Source organism: Chiloscyllium plagiosum, unplaced genomic scaffold (genome assembly GCF_037043375.1).
Source record: "Chiloscyllium plagiosum isolate Xiang-an unplaced genomic scaffold, Cpla_swu_hap1 HiC_scaffold_20, whole genome shotgun sequence".
NCBI classification, from domain to species: Eukaryota; Metazoa; Chordata; class Chondrichthyes; order Orectolobiformes; family Hemiscylliidae; genus Chiloscyllium; species Chiloscyllium plagiosum.
In genome coordinates, this window is record NW_028270158.1 from 38,622,064 (window position 1) to 38,635,660 (window position 13,597).

General features: G+C 44.8%; 1 protein-coding gene across 2 annotated transcripts in view; it reads right to left on the minus strand.

Moving 5' to 3' along the window:
- rgs11 (regulator of G protein signaling 11) overlaps nt 1-13,597 on the minus strand; it is a 150,518-nt gene that overhangs the window by 48,132 nt on the left and 88,789 nt on the right. The window lies entirely within an intron of this gene.

Below are 13,597 nucleotides of genomic sequence, written 5' to 3' on the forward strand. Positions count from 1 at the left end.
TGCTTTTGGTTGATTTAATGGACTATTTTCTGTAAGTAATTGAATTAACTCATAACATCTCCACATTCTTAATAAAAATACCCGATGCTTTCTGCTTATATAATCACCAGTGTATGACTTTTCATGCACTAAATTAAATGAGAGGAAAATCACAGGGAACACGAATGGAACAGTTAGCCTTGCTTTAACATCTTGGTTGTAAAGTAGTGTACCTTCTACTTAACACAAATATAAGTCAGGAGAAAGTGAGGACTGCAGATGCTGGAGAACAGAGCTGCAAATGTGTTGTTGGAAAAGCGCAGCAGGTCAGGCAGCATCCAAGGAGCAGGAGAATCAATGTTTCGGGCATGAGCCCTTCTTCAGGAATGAAGAAAATGTGCCAAGCGGGCTAAGATAAAAAGTAGGGAGGAGGGACTTGGGGGAGGGGCGTTGGAAATGCGTTAGGTGGAAGGAGGTCAAGGTGAGGGTGATAGGCCAGAGTGGGGGTGGGGGCGGAGAGGTCAGGAAGAAGATTGCAGGTTAGGAAGGTGGTGCTGAGTTCGAGGGTTGGGACTGGGACAAGGTGGGGGGAGGGTAAATGAGGAAACTGGAGAAGTCCGAGTTCATCCCTTGTGGTTGGAGGGTTCCTAGGCGGAAGATGAGACGCTCTTCCTCCAGCCGTCATGTTGCTATGGTCTGGCGATGGAGGAGTCCAAGGACCTGCATGTCCTTGGTGGAGTGGGAGGGGGAGTTGAAGTGTTGAGCCACGGGGTGGTTGGGTTGGTTGGTCCGGGTGTCCCAGAGGTGTTCTCTGAAACGTTCCGCAAGTAGGCGGCCTGTCTCCCCAATATAGAGGAGGCCACATGGAGTGCAGCGGATGCAGCAAATGATGTGTGTGGAGGTGCAGGTGAATTTGTGGCGGATATGGAAGGATCCCTTGGGGCCTTGGAGGGAAGTAAGGGGGGAGGTGTGGGCGCAAGTTTTGCATTTCTTGCGGTTGCAGGGGAAGGTTCTGGGACTGGAGGTTGGGTTGGTGGGGGGTGTGGACCTGACGAGGGAGTCACAGAGGGAGTGATCTTTTCGGAATGCTGATAGGGGAGGGGAGGGAAATATATCCCTGGTGGTGGGGTCCATTTGGAGGTGGCGGAAATGACGACGGATGATATGATGTATATGGAGGTTGGTCGGGTGGTAGGTGAGGACGAGTGGGGTTCTGTCCTGGTGGCGATTGGAGGGGCAGGGCTCTAGGGCGGAGGAGCGGGAAGTGGAGGAGATGCGGTGGAGAGCATCGCCGATCACGTCTGGGGGGAAATTGCGGTCTTTGAAGAAGGAGGCCATCTGGGTTGTACGGTATTGGAACTGGTCCTCCTAGGAGCAGGTGCAGCAGAGACGAAGGAATTGTGAATATGGGATGGTGTTTTTACAGGGGGCAGGTTGGGAGGAGGTGTAGTCTAGGTAGCTGTGGGAGTTGGTCGGTTTATAGTAAATGTCCGTTTTGATTCGGTCGCCCGAGACAGAAATGGAGGGGTCTAGGAAGGAGAGGGAGGAGTCTGAGACAGTCCAGGTAAATTTGAGGTCGGGCTGGAGGGTGTTGGTAAAGTGGATGAACTGTTCAACCTCCTCATGGGAGCACGAGGCAGCGCCGATAAAGTCATCGATGTAGCAGAGGAAAAGGTGGGGGGTGGTGCAAGTGTAGCTGTGGAAGATGGATTGTTCCACATATCCTACAAAGAGGCAGGCATAGCTGGGGCCCATGCGGGTGCCCATGGCGACTCCTTTGGTTTGGAGGAAGTGGGAGGATTGGAAAGAGAGGTTGTTCAGAGTGAGGACCAGTTCAGCCAGTCGAAGGAGGGTGTCAGTGGAAGGGTACTGGTTGGTACGGCGGGAAAGGAGGAAGCGGGGGGCCCCAAGGGATCCTTCCATATCCGCCACAAAAAAAACACAAAGGGCTTTGATACAGTCCATCTTCCGCAGCTACACTGGCACCAGCCCCCACCTTTTCCTCCGCTACATCGATGACTGTATCGGCGCTGCCTCGTGTTCCCACGAGGAGGTTGAACAGTTCATCCACTTTACCAATACCTTCCACCCTGACCTCAAATTTATCTGGACTGTCCCAGACTACTCACTCCCCTTCCTAGACCTCTCCATTTCTGTCTCGGGCAACCGAATCAACACGGACATTTACGAGAAACCGACCAACTCCCACAGCTACCTAGACTACACCTCCTCCCACCCTGCCCCCTGTAAAAACGCCATCCCATATTCACAATTACTTCGTCTCCGCCGCACCTGCTCCCAGGAGGACCAGTTCCAATACCGAACAACCCAGATAGCCTCCTTCTTCAAAGACCGCAATTTCTCCCCAGACGTGATCGGCGATGCTCTCCACCGCATCTCCTCCACTTCCCGCTCCTCCGCCCTGGAGCCCCGCCCCCTCCAATCACCACCAAGATAGAACCCAACTGGTCCTCACCTACCACCCCACCAACCTCCATATACATCGTATCATCCTTCGTCATTTCCACCACCTCTAAACGGACCCCACCACCAGGGATATATTTCCCTCCCCTCCCCTATCAGCATTCCGAAAAGACCACTCTCTCCGTGACTCCCTCGTCAGGTCCACACCCCCCACCAACCCAACCTCCAGTCCCAGAACCTTCCCCTGCAACCGCAAGAAATGCAAAACTTGTGCCCACACCTCCCCCCTTACTTCCCTCCAAGGCCCCAAGGGATCCTTCCATATCCGCCACAAATTCACCTGCACCTCCACACACAACATTTACTGCATCCGCTGCACCCGATGTGACCTCCTCTATATTGGGGAGACAGGCCGCCTACTTGCGGAACGTTTCAGAGAACACCTCTGGGACACCCGGACTAACCAACCCAACCACCCTGTGGCTCAACACTTCAACTCCCCCTCCCACTCCACCAAGGACATGCAGGTCCTTGGACTCCTCCATCGCCAGACCATAGCAACATGACGGCTGGAGGAAGAGCGCCTCATCTTCCGCCGAGGAACCCTCCAACCACAAGGGATGAACTCAGACTTCTCCAGTTTCTTCATTTCCCCTCCCCCCACCTTGTCTCAGTCCCAACCCTCGAACTCAGCACCACCTTCCTAACCTGCAATCTTCTTCCTGACCTCTCCGCCCCCACCCCCCTCTCCGGCCTATCACCCTCACCTTAACCTCCTTCCACCTATCGCATTTCCAACGCCCCTCCCCCAAGTCCCTCCTCCCTACTTTTTATCTTCGCCCGCTTGGCACACTTTCCTCATTCCTGAAGAAGGGCTCATGCCTGAAACGTTGATTCTCCTGCTCCTTGGATGCTGCCTGACCAGCTGCGCTTTTCCAACAACACATTTTCAGCACAAATATAAGTCAAACTCTTTCAAGCTGATCACAATCTAAAGGGTGATTTGAATTGGCCAGTAAGTTAATGGCATATTTTTTATGAGATTATCAAACTAAGGACCCACATGTCTGTTCAGGTGGGCGTAAAAAATCTCATGGGACTATTTCAAAGAAAAGCAATGCAATTATTTACAGTGTCCTGCTCAATATATATCCCTCAAACAACATCACAAATCAGATTATCTGGTCATTGTCACATTGATAACACATTCATATTAAAAATATGTTGAAGGCATATGAACAGTAGTTTGTGATATTAACAAAGCCAAAGCATAAACCGAACCAGTTTAGGAAGCACGGGGTGCACATAAGTGAATTCTAGATGCTTCTATCATGGGAGACTCTGAAAGGAAACAGTATCTGAGAAGGAGGAAGAAGCTGTGGCTGTTGGTTGTAACTTGTGTCCTGTTGCAGGAATGCATTAATGGACAATTGGGACCTCATGCTTAAAGTTAGATCTGAGTGTTAGGGAGATTTAGGTGCAGCACAGGTAAAATTCTTACACTGAATTTTAAAAATCATTCTTATTGTTTACTGTCACTCATTTCCACCAATGAGAAAATAAGTGACAGCTGTCACATGCTTTATTTCTTCTCCTATAATGCAGGTGGTACCTTGTAGTTCAATCATTTTTCAACAAAGGTTATTTAGAGAATATTTTGACAAATAATTAGCCATTGACTGGTAATCTTCAGGCAAAGAAAATACACTGAAAGAAGTTTCCTAAAGTAATCCAATTTGGTGCCAATGTGGAAATTCTAGCTACAAGCAATTGTCAATTTCTTCTAAATACAGGCATAAACTTAACGAAACATAAAAAACTAACCATCCTTCTATGACTAACTTTCTATTACAAAGTAGATTTCCAAGACTATGATTTTTTTTTCTTGAGATTTGGCAATTTCACACTTTAAGAAATGTTTTTTAATACTGCATTAATACTTACTTGGACAGGAATGGGTGCAAAAAGAAACAAAAAAACTAGAGATTAGTTACAGTCAATATAGTTCATAGTAATTAGATTATTTACAGTGTGGAAACAGGCCCTTCGGCCCAACAAGTCCACACCGACCCGCCGAAGCGCAACCCACCCAGACCCATTCCCCTACATTTACCCCGCACCTAACACTACGGGTAATTTAGCACGGCCAATTCACCTGACCTGCACATTTTTGGACTGTGGGAGGAAACCGGAGCACTCGGAGGAAACCCACGCAGACACGGGGAGAATGTGCAAACTCCACACAGTCAGTCGCCTGAGGCGGGAATTGAACCCGGGTCTCTGGCGCTGTGAGGCAACAGTGCTAACCACTGTGCCACCGTGCCGCCCACTAATGTTAAATGGTTTTACAGATTATACCTATGGTTTATTCCTAACAAGGGGTTTGAATTTTAAACAAAACAGAAATTGCTGGCGAATCCCAGCAAGTGTGGCAGCATCTGTGGAGAGAATGTAGAGTCAACACTTTGAGCCCAGTGACCCTTCATCAGAACCAAACTGTAGTTAGGTAAAGGTGGTATATATAAACTGAAGACTGGGAATGGGTGGGTAAAAACAGTAAGTGAATAAATGGAGACAGAGCCCAGAGTGTGAGAAAGACATATAGGCAGGACAAAGGATGGTTGACAGTAAGCCAAGGAAGGAGAAAAGCCGATAATGGGAACCAAAAGTAGCTGAAATGGATTGGCTGTGCTGAAAGTCACACATGTGATGACTTGGCCTGGGGTGTGGGAGTGGGTAAAGGGCATGGAATAAAATATTCAGATTCTAAAATAATTGAAATCTATATTAAGTATTTCAGCGAATCCAATTTCACCTCCTTAAGGACTCCAAGACCAAGCAAAACTCCTAGACATTTGTAACATGCATTCATCATTCCCAGGTGTTCTGTTGTATTCTGTAGTTCATTTTAATAAAAAGATCAGTTCAACAATATGAGGCACTGTTCTTTTTCTTTCTGTGCTCATTTATGTTCACAATAAGCCTTTGTGTCTATGGCTGAAATTGACACGGCACCAGTAGGTTTGCCAATTCAACCTTATCCAAGTATTTGAACAAAGGAGAATGTAACAGTGATTCCTGGCAGGTCCTGCTGCTTCTTCAGCAGTGCCCATCTGCTAATGTCTATACAAATTGTATCAGAGCATTGAGATGGGAAGATCTCACTTTGACAGATAATTTGGGTACGCAGTTGCTCCAGTTTTGTGAAACAAAATTAGGACAGCCGGACTGTTGACATCATTAAGGCACTTGAGTGCTCAATTGTGTTAAAATTTATCAGAGATATTCCAATTCAGTATGACACACTTTCAGTGACACTAGAAAAAGGTACACCTGCCAAGATGCCACAATATTTGCAAACATTTGCAAACTTATCACAGTTAAGTGGTTAATGACTATGTGGAACTATCTTCTGAGAATTGGGTCAGCAAAAATTCAAGTGGAAAATATCTATTGATAGCAACATTAGAGTTGACACAACCAGTGAGATTAATGGTAAACTCAGACTCAAAGCTGTCTGTGTTTATTTCTCATGTTATGGGTCGGAAGGGGAGGGGGGAAGATGGTAAATATGGCTTTCTTTCTATGCCACTTTCCAACTAGGTGATAACAGCTTTTTAAACAAATGTTTTCAAGGATAGATATTTGTTTATTGGTCAATGCTGAATATACATAACCACACCTACTACCTCATTCATACTGATATACATATACTCAAGGAAAAGATTTGAGCATTGCTGCAAAAATACACATTTTGTCTAAGCTTTTCATCTTGCACGCATCAGGCAACTTACAAGAATAGCAGTTCAAGGGGAAAACCAACATGTCTACCTGTCATGCAGTACAAATGTTTGTTTTCCCCTTGAATTGGTATTCTTGTGAGTCGTTCTGAACTGCCGCCATTTATCACAGGAAGGGTAATTTAAATTTTAACAATTCTAAAGATATGTCCTGAGGGATTATTTGCATTTTAATAACTTTGTCAAGATGTGAAGATTCACTGAGGGTTCTTCCAGGGAAAGAGAAGGCCACTCAAATCGATACTCTTTAGTAAGGAAGTATTCATTTTGAGTTTCTACCTCATAGGTTCATACTTATAATTCTTATGTTCATACTTCATGACATTACATTAAGTATGCTACTATTTGGACACAAGTAGATGGCACAATAAAATGCAATATAGGACAGTCTACTCATAGCCACCTCATTATCTCATCCATTTATGCCACACTGGTAGCTATTAAAGAGGTGTCTAAACAATTTTGTTACTAACCTGCATAATTATATCTGTGTATTGGGTCTCCTTTTCCTCAGGTTTCGAGAAACATTTCTTAGCTCTTTCTCCCTTCAAACTTGGGAATTTTTGCCAATGGATTGAAATGATCTTTGAGCTTTGCAAAGACAGTATGAGTTTCTGTCCGGCTAATTTCTGTTCCTTTAATTGTTCACTTCCTTTTAAATTTCAATTAATGTGATTTACTGTTCCCACTTACCATCTTGAATTAATAAAGATGTTATGTAATGGTAAAGAAACTATTATATTTTACTCAGAAGAGCACGTTTTAAAAACCAATTCTAAACATTGGCCCACTGGACACACTAAGGATCCTCAGGGAAGAAGTATTCAAAAAGCTTGTAAAATTATAACGATCAATAAGCATTGGCTTAATTAGACAATATACAATTATATGGACAAATACGATGTACGTTCTGTGGGAAGTTATGCAACACAACTCTTGATGCCAAGCTGTTCACAGCAGCTCTAAACAGGATGTACTGCCGGAAGGATCGTACTGCTGGTTGAAAAGAATGAAATGCGAAGAAGCTAGACTTCCTTTCAGCACAGCTGAACATATGGTGTATTTGGCAAAGGCTTTGGTTGTAATTTAAACAGCATACTTTTTCAAAGTAGAACTAGACCTTGTTTAATATTAAGTGAATCTATGGAACCTTCCCTGAATATTTTACTTCTGTTCATTTTATTTGTATGTTATTTTGTTTGTATGTTATTCTCACCACAAAGTTTCAAAGTGGATGCTTCCACTTACTAATCAAAATCACATTTCTAGGCACAGTTTGTTATGTTTAAGCCTGCTTCTTTAAGTTACATTATTAGAAGCTCAGTCATCAGAACTTTAAAAAACTTAGAAATAAAAAAGTGGTATTTTGACCTTCCCAACGATGTTCTAATTATTAGCTGTAAGTATCAATAACCCAATCTAGTTATTTAGTAGTAATACTCTTTATATTACCTGTCATTTTCAATATGTTGTAAATATTTAGTTTTTAATGTGACTTTAATTTTTGACTGAAATTACTTTATTTGCTAATGTTATGATCAGTCCCCCAGTGAAGTTCTCTACTTGTTACAGTTTCACATGGAATACCCCACACTGTCATGATCCCAGATGAGCTGACTCTGTTACTTTCCATTCCCACTCCCTCAATTTGTCACACAATTTTAAAAAAAAATCTCCTTCCCTGTGGATACCATTCTCCCAAACCAAATGGATTATGTTTAAAATGAGTCATTTTCATCACACTTTCTGATTTAAAGAAGAGAGAGAGTTTATTAGTAAATATACACAAGAAGAAATAATAATGCAAAAGACATACACAGATTAGAAATGAGAAGGGAGTCCAAAAAAGGATAAAGGTTAAAAAATAAACAGGTAAGTCTCTAAAGAATAGTTAACTAAATATTACAGCTATTATGTTGGGTGGTACTGGTAATGTAGGTGTTGGTAGTTGAGTAGAGATTTTTGACTTTGTAGGCTAGCTGAAATTCTTGTGACCTGCTTCTTTTTTGATGGTGACTGGCTTCTAGCACACAGAACAAGAGGTTATCTTGTCTTTATACCTGTGTGGAGATGCTTAACAGCTGTTACATTTAGAACACATTAGTCCACACTATCAACCCATTAAGTCACACAGACCATGGGTTACAGTTGGTTTTTAAACCCCTTTTTTATATATTCTTAGAAGAGTAAAGAAAAAAACGATGTCTTTTGACTCAAGGCCACAGTCTGGAATATAACTGCCAGGAGATATTTTCCTGCTGAGAGCAGGTAATTAGATTACCTTGTACCTCTGCCTTTTGAAGTCCCTCTCTCTTTGAAGCTTCCTTAGAACACCACAACTCACATTCAAATGGTTCTCACAGGGATACTACTTGCAGTGAGCGAATTATATTCTTAGAGGGTACATCATTAGCCATGCTTGACTTACAGTTTCATTTTAAAAGAGACATATCTTATCTAAAAGTTGAATATGTCTGTTAGTAACTCAGAGTTCTGATCTATCATCTTAATGGCTAAAGATCAGAAATTACTGATTACAGACAAATTGTACCTGGGTCCTCTTCCCTCTTCACAGTCGAGTAATTTTTTGCTCAATGGTTCGAGATATGAAATACTTTTATATTATCCTTAGAGAGCAGAATATTCTAGATATTCTTCTAAGAACATGAAGAACAGCAGCCAGATTTGAGCCAATCTGCTAGTTGCATTTTCAGGCACTGTCCCAGATGAAGAATGAGTGCCAGTGTACAAAATCACAATTGAGTTCATGCAGGACAGAAGTGAGGAGCACAACAATTACAAGAGGGACAAGACAGGGGTAACCAATGATGAAACTTAGAATCATACACTACGAGGACAGGATGCTGGTCCAAAACCATGGAATTTTATTAAAGGAATAGATGTTTAATTGGTATATTCAACTAAGGTATGGCTGCAGTTTTGGTCTTCTAGTATGAGAAAGGACATGCTTGCTATTAAGGGAGTCCAGCAAAGGTTCACCAGACTGATTCATGGGATGGTAGGACTGACATATGAAGAAAGATAAGATCGACTGGGCTTGTACTCCCTGGAATATAGAAGACTAAGGGGGGATCTCAAAGAAACATAAAATCCTGAAGGGACTGAGCTGAAAATGTGTTGCTGGTAAAGCGCAGCAGGTCAAGTAGCATCCAGGGAACAGGAGAATCGACGTTTCGGGCATAAGCCCTTCTTCAGGCTAAGATAAAAGGTAGGGAGGAGGGACTTGGGGGAGGGGCGTCGGAAATGTGATAGGTGGAAAGAGGTCAAGGTGAGGGTGATAGGTCAGACTGGGATGGGGGCGGAGAGGTCAGGAAGAAGATTGCAGGTTAGGAAGGCGGTGCTGAATTCGATGGATTTGACTGAGACAAGGTGGGGGGGGAGGGGAAATGAGGAAACTGGTGAAATCCGAGTTCATCCCTTGTGGTTGGAGGGTTCCTAGGCGGAAGATGAGGGGCTCTTCCTCCAACCGTTGTGTTGTTGTGGTCTGGCGATGGAGGAGAAGTCCAAAGACCTGCATATCCTTGGTGGAGTGGGAGGGGGAGTTGAAGTGTTGAGCCACAGGGTAGTTGGGTTGGTTGGTCCGGGTGACCCAGAGGTGTTCTCTGAAACGCTCCGCAAGTAGCCGGCCTCTCTCCCCAATATAGAGGAGGCCACATCGGGTGCAGAGGATGCAATAGATGATGTGTGTGGAGGTGCAGGTGAATCTGTGGCGGATATGGAAGTTTCCTTTGGGGCCTTGGAGGGAGGTGAGGGGGGAGGTGTGGGCGCAGGTCTTGCACCTCCTGCGGTTGCAGGGGAAGGTGCCGGAAGTGGAGGTTGGGTTGGTGGAGGGTGTGGATCTGACGAGGGAGTCACAGAGGGAGTGGTCTTTACGGAATGCTGATAGGGGAGGGGAGGGAAATATATCCTTGGTGGTGGGGTCCGTTTGGAGGTGGCGGAAATGACGGCGGATGATGCGCTGAACAAGGAGATTGGTGGGGTGGTAGGTGAGGACCAGTGGGGTTCTGTCCTGGTGGCGGTTGGAGGGGCGGGGCTCAAGGGCAGAGGAGCAGGAAGTGGAAGAGATGTGGTGGAGGGCATCGTCGACCACGTCAGGGGGGAAATTGCGGTCCTTGAAGAAGGAGGCCATCTGGGTTGTACGTTTTTGGAACTGGTCCTCCTGGGAGCAGATGCGGCGGAGTCGAAGGAATTGGGAGAATGGGATGGCGTTTTTACTGGGGGCAGGGTGGGAGGAGGTGTAGTCCAGGTAGCTGTGGGAGTCGGTCGGTTTCTAGTAGATGTCCGTGTTGATTCGGTCGTCTGAGATAGAAATAGAAAGGTCGAGGAAGGGAGGGAGGAATCTGAGACTGTCCAGGTGAATTTGAGGTCGGGGTGGAAGGTGTTGGTGAAGTGGATGAACTGTTCAACCTCCTCGTGGGAGCACGAGGCGGCGCCGATACAGTCATCGATGTAGCCAAAAACGTACAACCCAGATGGCCTCCTTCTTCAAGGACCGCAATTTCCCCCCCGACGTGGTCGACGATGCCCTCTACCGCATCTCTTCCACTTCCTGCTCCTCTGCCCTTGAGCCCCGCCCCTCCAACCGCCACCAGGACAGAACCCCACTGGTACTCACCTACCACCCCACCAATCTCCTTGTACAGCGCATCATCCACCGTCATTTCCGCCACCTCCAAACGGACTCCACCACCAAGGATATATTTCCCTCCACTCCCCTATCAGCATTCCGTAAAGACCACTCCCTCCGTGACTCCCTCGTCAGATCCACACCCCCCACCAACCCAACCTCCACTCCCGGCAACTACCCCTGCAACCGCAGGAGGTGCAAGACTTGCGCCCACACCTCATCCCTCACCTCCCTCCAAGGCCCCAAAGGAAACTTCCATATCCGCCACAGATTCACCTGCACCTCCACACACATCATCTATTGCATCCTCTGCACCGGATGTGGCCTCCTCTCTATTGGGGAGACAGGCCGGCTACTTGCGGAGCGTTTCAGAGAACACCTCTGGGACACCCGGACCAACCAACCCAACCACCCTGTGGCTCAACACTTCAACTCCCCCTCCCACTCCACCAAGGATATGCAGGTCTTTGGACTCCTCCATCGCCAGACCACAACAACACGATGGTTGGAGGAAGAGCGCCTCATCTTCCGCCGAGGAACCCTCCAACCACAAGGGATGAACTCGGATTTCACCAGTTTCCTCATTTCCTCTCCCCCCACCTTGTCTCAGTCAAATCCATCGAATTCAGCACCGCCTTCCTAACCTGCAATCTTCTTCCTGACCTCTCCGCCCCCACCCCAGTCTGACCTATCACCCTCACCTTGACCTCTTTCCACCTATCGCATTTCCGACGCCCCTCCCCCAAGTCCCTCCTCCCTACCTTTTATCTTAGCCTGCTGGACAAACTTTCCTCATTCCTGAAGAAGGGCTTATGCCCGAAACGTCGATTCTCCTGTTCCCTGGATGCTGCCTGACCTGCTGCGCTTTACCAGCAACACATTTTCAGCTCTGATCTCCAGCATCTGCAGCCCTCACTTTCTCCAGAAGGGACTGGACAAGCTAGATGCAGGAAGTATGTTCCTGATGTTGGGACATCCAGAACTAGGGGTCACAGTCTAAAAATAAGGGGTAAGCCATTCAGGTTGAGATGAGTAATTTCTTCACTCAGTGTTGTGAACCTGTGGAATTCTCTCCCACAGACAGTTGTTGGGGCCAGTTCATTAGATATATTCAAGAGGGAGCTGGAAGTAGCCCTTGCAATTAAAGAGATCAAGGGGTATTGAGAGAAAGCGTGCATGGGATACTGAGATTGCATGATCAGCCACGAATGTATTGAATTAGAGGTGCAGGCTCGAAGGGCTGAATGGCCTACTCCTGCATGTATTTTCTATGTTTCTGTGATTTAAACACTAGATGCATGTTATAGAAATTACTGTTGGGTTATGGATCATGGTTAGTTCTTCAGTATACCTTTAAAAGAAATGCTCAAAACATTATGTCACCTAAGGGATGTAAAGATCTTAAACAATCTTTCCTCAGAGCATTAGAAGCATGACACACTACTGGAAGCAGGCTCCTCTGTTGTCAACTAAAAACTTAATGTTTATTGAGACACTTATGTGCCTGAGGAATGTAATGTTTATACTTAACAGTTATTTGTAATACATGTCTATTAGAATCTTAAATACCACCATATCCAAATCCATTGTCTTATGTTACAGAGAGAACCCAAGTATTGCCAAATCAAGAAGAAACTCCCTGTTGGAGGCAAACTGATATCATTGTTGCAGTCATGACCATCCATAAACCACTCCAATATCCTGGTAGTAGATATTCAGAAAACTAACTGAAGATCAACTGGACAATAACTCTGGACAACAATGAATCCAGACAAAGGGAAAATTTTCCACCCTTCAGCAGCATCAGTTTAGTTGAGCATAGAGAGTTGTACAGATCTGTAGATCGGTATTAATGACCAAGAAAAGTGCAAAAGTAGTTTAAGTCAGAATATAAGTTTTTTCAGAAAAGATCATTTCTAATATAGCTTTAATTAAAAGGAATGAGAAAAAATGAACAAAAAGCACAAAATGTACTTTTCAACTGCAACACAAAGCCAGTGCAGTGCCATTTAGAGGTTTGGAACAAGTACGCTCTGTTCCCAAATAACGTTTTCTAATAAAAGCTCCTGCAAAGTCAGTGTTCTGGAGGAAGAAGTTTTTAATCTGCATTGACAAGAAGTAAGCAACACACACCAGTGATGATATAGTACAATGGTTTAAAGGCTAATTATGGATAGCCGAAACCTCATTCCGAATTATGCCATGCCAATGACATCTTACTGCGGTACAATTGTTTAAACAACGTATGCATGTCTATTTTATAAACCATAAATGTTCTGGAGAGAAGATCTCTAAAAGTCATGCTTCCATTGGCAAGGAGGGATTTAGTAGAATTAACACATCCAGTCTTTCCCATGGGTGTTTAAAAAATCCAGAAAAGATCAGAAAGGTTGTTGAAGACCAGCTCAAACGAAGAATTAATTTCATGATTAATGGATTCCAACTCATGTGAGACAGACACAAACTCCAAGAGTCTATTTACCAGTTTGTTGGAAGATGCTTCAGCAAAGAAAATAGGGATGATATTTCCAAAGGGGTACGATCAGAGAGGCTTTGTGAGTTAGTCATTGCCACTACAACACTTAAAGTCTTTAGGATAACAGAAAGAACCATTCCATTTACACATTATGTGAGGATAGACTTAAGTGCGAAGCTATATTAGCAGGCCAATGATTCCATGCTTTTGGTACCACTATGGTCAGTGAAATGCACCAAGCCAACAAACTTTGTAACAGATGTGGTTTGT